This window comes from Thunnus maccoyii, chromosome 18 (genome assembly GCF_910596095.1).
Source record: "Thunnus maccoyii chromosome 18, fThuMac1.1, whole genome shotgun sequence".
Classification (NCBI taxonomy): Eukaryota; Metazoa; Chordata; class Actinopteri; order Scombriformes; family Scombridae; genus Thunnus; species Thunnus maccoyii.
In genome coordinates, this window is record NC_056550.1 from 19754524 (window position 1) to 19760703 (window position 6180).

Genomic DNA, 6180 nt, shown 5'->3' on the forward strand with positions numbered 1-6180 from the left:
TCCAGTGTTTTTAAATGGAGTCAAACCAACACCTGACTCCTCTCTCACGATAATGTCAGTCCCCCACGGTACAGTGGAGTTACTTTAGCAATTCGCCTGTGGTTTTATCTCCTTTGTCCCCTCTTTTGACTCCACCCCAAAGAGTGCAGAAAAATCAATAATAATTGATTTTAGAAGGCAGGAAAAGGAGGTTGGAATTCAAGGGAAGGACCAGGGGAAGACAGAGACAGAGAGGTTCTCGGAGAGAAGTGCAAGACCCTAAGCATAATATGCATGTGCTGGCACAGCTAAAGGTCACTAACATGAACCTGTCTGTAACAACAGATTATAAAGTGTCTAGGCCTCACAGTAACTGAGGTCTCACATATAAAAGGAGTATAATGGCAGCTGTGAAGAGGTAGTGATGCTACCTCTTATCTGTAAGTAAGTGCTTATTTTAATCCATTAAGAGGAAGGTAGGTTGTATTCATCTGCAGTCATGGTAGAGATTGTTTTGAATAATTTTCTTCCTATAGCAGTGCAATTGTTGATGATAGAGCTCATAAACACTGCAAGATTTAGTTGTTTTTGACCTTCATTTAAAAGTTGGAAATAATACACTGAATACCTAATCTGCTGTAAAATCCACTGCCCCACTAACAACATTAATTTGTCATGTTCCTCCTTGTAGCAGCCAATTAGGTGCGTGTTTTCTACTATCTGCTGCTGAGCTTCATCTCACATTCACTTTCACGCTGCTTGTTTGTTTTCCTTTTTCCCCGAGACCACTCAATCAACCTTCACAGGCTGATGTTCAAAGCAGGACAAGACAGCAACAGACTTTCACTACAGAGAGGAAGGGCTGTTTGATTTCTATTGCAGGATTCGTCAGGGGTCCAGTGGTTCAGTGTGGCTGACAGCTTGGAGATTGATAGTTGAGATCTTTCCCAGGCGGAACAGTGTTGGACAACATGAGCAGTGATCCAAGACAGCAGTGGAGTCGGGTGGAGGTGGGACGGCTGCAATGTGGTGTATCCCTCAGTGGAGTATGTATGTGTGTGTTTGTGTGGTCTTTTGGCTGAAGGCCATGTCCCCCTGTCATCAGGACTGCTGAATGGTACTCAGTACCTGTAGACTTAGATCTAAGCACCTGGGGACCCATCAATGGTTCAAGACGAGTGAAATTTCAAAGAAAATGAGAATCTGTTTTTTGTTCATTGTTTTATTTATTGAATGTTTATTATTCCCTGCTGTCATTTCCTCTCCCTCTTTATCTAGTGCTTTCAGACAAAGCAAATACACCAAGATTAGCACTGAGAGAAATCGTCAGTCTTCCTGATTTTGATCAGAGCCATCCGAACAGTGAGTTGATTTTAATATAGATGCGAACACACATGGACATCCAATCACAATGTTGTCCCAGTGTTGCACTGATTTTTCTTCTCTTATGAAAATAGCATGCTTATAAAAAACATTTATTATCCATATTTGTCTTGTAGGGTTATGCTCCAATTTAAGGTGCATGTATGTGTTTGTTGGGGGGCATATGGCATTGAAACTGAACATTTGATAGTCTTTCCACAAAAACCTATTTTATCAGACCATTACTTAATAACTTTTGATTTCCTATTACAGGACTACATGCCATTAGACAAAAATGTCTTCACCAGATGTCTTTCTGATAGTGCTGTAGCTAAATTCAAGGAAGCTATTCCATCAGCATTTAATTCAATGCCATGTCTCAATACAAGAGGACTCTTATGCTAATTTTAGTCCCTCCCAAATTGATCACCTTGTCGATAGTGCTGCAGGCTAATTGCGAATGACACTTGACTCCATCTTCTTTAAAAAAGAAGATAATAAAACAAAAGAATTTAGCTCCATGGTATAACTCCCAAACCCGCAAATTAAAGCAAACAAAACAAAATGAAAACTTGAAAGGATTTGGCATTCCACCAAACTGGAAGAATCTCTCTTGGTCTGGCAAGGTAGTCTTAAAATGTATAGGAAGGCCCTCTGTAACGCCAGAGCCGCCTATTACTCATCATTAATAGATGATAATAAAAACAGCTCTAGGTTTCTTTTCAGTACTTTGGCCAGGCTGACAGAGACATAACTCTACTGATCCAAGTATTCCTATACAGTAGATCTCAGTAGTAACGACTTCATGAGCTTCTTTAATGATAAAATTATAACTATTAGAGACAAAATTTATTACCCCCTGCCCTCAACAGGTACTGATTTATCCACAAACACAGGAACCTTAGAAACAGTTGTGAAACCTGATATATATTTACATTGTTTTTCTCCAATCGATCTTCCTGAACTAACTTCAACGATTTCCTCATCTAAACCATCAGCCTGTCTCTTAGACCCATCCCAACTAGGCTGCTTAAGGAAGTCTTACCCTTCTTTATTAGATCTGATCGATCTGTCTTTATTAACAGGCTATGTACCATAGTCCTTTAAAGTAGCTGTAATTAAATTTCTTCCTAGCCTATTCTTGATCCAGGTGTTTTAGTCAACTATAGACCTATATCTAACCTTCCATTTCTCTCTAAGATCCTTGAGCAAGTAGTCACCAATCAGTTGTGTTTCTAACAACAGGTTGTCACACTCCACGGACCGAAGACACCAAGTCCTACATGTGTGAACGGTGGATCCATAGAAACTCTGTCAGCAGGCAGGTCAGACATCTTCTGAACCTCAGACTTGCCCCTCAACTTCCTACAGATGACACATTTAAATATTATGCTGGAGATGAGCCTCTTCCCTCCTGCTATCCAGACACCAGCGGTACGCAGTGCACCCTCTGTAAAGTGGCGACCTTGGTGGGCTACTTGATCATGATAATGCCAGACTAGGAGAGTGGCTATATGATGACCAGCTGGTAAGATCAGTGGATGTTTCTCTTCATCTTCCAATTCGGCTTTGTGGATGCGACCTCCAACTCTAAGCAATCCATTCCTGTCAAGAAAGGGATCCAATTTTACAAGGGAACTACAGCGGTGAACTTTAATGCCCTGAGTTAGGCATTTGAACTCCTGCTTGTACACATCCTCCTGCACTGCCTTGAAGATGGTTGTCTTGGCCTGAAAAAGCTCTGAGGTGCATGACTGATTACAGCAGTGCCATCCCTTGCACCCATCAATATGAGTTTCACTGGAAAAGGACTTGGCTACATGAATGAGAGTTGCCATACCTCTTACTAGAGCCTTCCAAGCAGAGAAGTGTTCAAACCTTTTTGATCCAAGAGACTGCTTTGTGACCTTGGTTGCAAGAGAGGTAACTTGAGGTCGAATCTCTTCATCTGTCTCTGGTTGCACAAGCTCAAATGATTCAGTCCCATCATCTTGACCTGTGTTTGCCTTGCTGAGAAATGATGGACCGAAGAACCAACTGGACAAAGTCAGATAAGCTACTGAAATTAGCCTGGTTCCGTGGTCTGCAGGGTTTTCTTCGGTCTTCACATAATGCCACTGTTCTGGTTTGGTGGAACTTCTTATGCGAGCCACTCTGTTGGCTACGTAAGTGTAGAGCCTTTTTTGAAACACACTTTCCCCTAGACCATCCAAATTTGTGTTAAGAGAGATCACCAGGCTGTGAGATGGGGCTGGGACATTTAACCTCTCCTTCACGTGGATGCTGTTGGTGCATGGCTTAAGAAAGGAGGTGCGTCCATTCTGAAGGACATGAGTCCTGTAGACGTTGACATCATCTGACTTGTGGGCTCCACCTAGGCACATTTCTCCCACTATGACCCAGCCTAGGTCAAGGCATTGGGCATATGGTGAATTGTGAGGTCCGCTGCACTGTTCACGTACCTTATGTAAGCTCAGAATGTCCCTGCCTAGCAGGAGGAGGATAGGAACACTGGTATCGAGGGGAGGAATCTTGTCAGCCACTGGCCTGAGGTGTGGGAAATGCTGTGTGATCTCAGGAGTGGGAATCTCCGCTCTGTCGTCAGGTAGGTTGCTGGCTATCCATCATAGTGGTGTTTCTTGCGAGAGTCTGAAGGTTGAAGCAGTGGTGTGCCGTTCACAGAGTTATTTCTTTGTCTTTCCTGCTGTGTAAATGTGTTTTTACTATTCTGCCTTCGCAGATGCGTCATACTGCATAGCTAGACAGATAGCTAACACAAGACTCAGTAGGCTGTACTTCATGTTGAGTGTGATTTACTGAAGCTTGAGATTGTAAAACTGCAATCACAAACACAAGAATACATAATGTGTCACACAGTTGCAATGAAATGTGTGCAACAATATTACAACAATTTTCTTCTTCACAAGCTTCCAAGTGAGGTAACAGTTAGCCTACACAACTTATACAGACCAAACAACATAAATTTGCATTAATGTGTTAACTTAAAATGTAGCCTATGCTAGAAATTAGTTTAGATTGTTAACTCAGCAGCTAGATAACTCTTCTCATAAACAACAACAAATCCTCTTAACAGTGTTTCTGAAACACATGACTAAATTACAAAGATAGGTAACTGTACTCACAGACAGATCTACTCCAAGGATCAAATCAAACTCTGTGGGCCTGCACAGAGCCTGCATGTGTGCTGCTTGGCTGTGCTGTGTAAACTAAAAAACAACATGGAGGATACAGCACTTTTGAAAACCCTTGAAAGCACAGTACCTCAAGCTGCCTGAAGGTGTCACTAATTTACAACAACACTGACTGGTGTCAGAACAACCTGCAATTTTCTGCTACTAAGCTCAGACAAAACTGAAGTTACTGTGCTTGGCCCTAAAAACCATAGAAAGACATTAGATAAACATTAGCTAATCATATAGCTACTCTAGATGGCATTGCCCTGGCCTCCCGCACCCATGTAGGGAATCTGGGAGTTATCTTTGATCAGGATATGTCCTTTAACTCCCACATGAAACAAATGTCAAGGACAACCTTTTTTCACCTACGTAACATTGGAAAAATCAGGCACATTCTGTCTCAAAAAAATGCTGAAAAACTAGTACACACATTTGTTACTTCTGGGCTGGGTTATTGCAATTCCTTATTATTAGGCTGCCCCAACAAGTCTCTAAAAACTCTCAAGCTGGTGCAGAATGCAGCTGCACATGTACTGACAAAAAGCAGAAAAAGAGATCATATCTCACCTATTTGAGCTTCTCTTCATTGGCTCCCTGTAAAATCCAGAATAGAATTTAAAATACTTCTCCTCACCTACAAAGCCCTTAATGGTCAGGCACCATCCTATCTTAAAGAGCTCATAGTACCCCATTACCCCACCAGAACACTGTGCTCCCAGAATGTAGGCTTACTTGTAGTTCCTAGAGTCTCCAAAAGTAAAAAGGGAGGCCTTTGAAACCACCTTGCATTTTGAGTCTGGGAGGCCGACACCCTCTCTATATTTAAGAGTAGACTGAAACTTTCTTTTTTTATAAAGCTTATAGTTAGGGCTGCTCAGGTTTGCCTTGGACCAGCCCTTAGTTATGCTGCTATAGGCCAAGACTGCCGGGTAACTTCCCATGATGCACTGAGCTTCTCTCTCCTCCTCCCCCTCTTCATCTGTACATATTCATGTCCCATTAATGCATGTTACTAACTTGGCATCTTCCCTGTAGTTTTGTGCTTTCTCATCTCGCAATGTGGACCTTCAGTTGTGGACCAGCTGCTGCCTGTGGCTGCGGACCACCTGCTGTCCTTGTGGTCCAGCTTGACGCCCACTGCTACTACTATTATTATTAGTCATATCTGCCTACACTTAGCATTATTATTATTAGTCAAGTTTTCTATTATTATTATTGTTATTATTGTTGTTTCTGTGCTTCTCTGTGTCTCTCTCTCCCTTCTCCCCCTCCCTCTTTCTCTATAAACCTAACCGGTCAAGGCAGAGGGCCACTTACCCAGAGCTTGGTTCTGCTCAAGGATTCTTCATGTTAAAAGAGAGTTTTTCCTTGCCGCTGTCACCAAGTGCTTGTTTAAGGGGGGATGTTGGGTCTCTGTAAATTAAAGAATACAGTCTAGAACTGCTCTATGTGAAAAAAAGCTTAAAGCTGAGATAACTGACTTGACTTGACAAAAACATCTATTATTTTTTCTCCAGATTTGTGATTAATTCAACAAGTATTTTGTTTCTGAAAATAGAATTACAACTTAATCACAGAAACAATATGTTCTCACAACAGGAATATGTAATCATTAGTACATATCAAAATATATATACCATAA

General features: G+C 41.7%; 1 pseudogene; it reads left to right on the top strand.

Moving 5' to 3' along the window:
* Positions 1–3902: 3902 nt before the first annotated feature.
* LOC121883942 lies at positions 3903–5314 on the top strand (annotated as a pseudogene).
* The last annotated feature ends 866 nt before the right edge of the window (positions 5315–6180 follow it).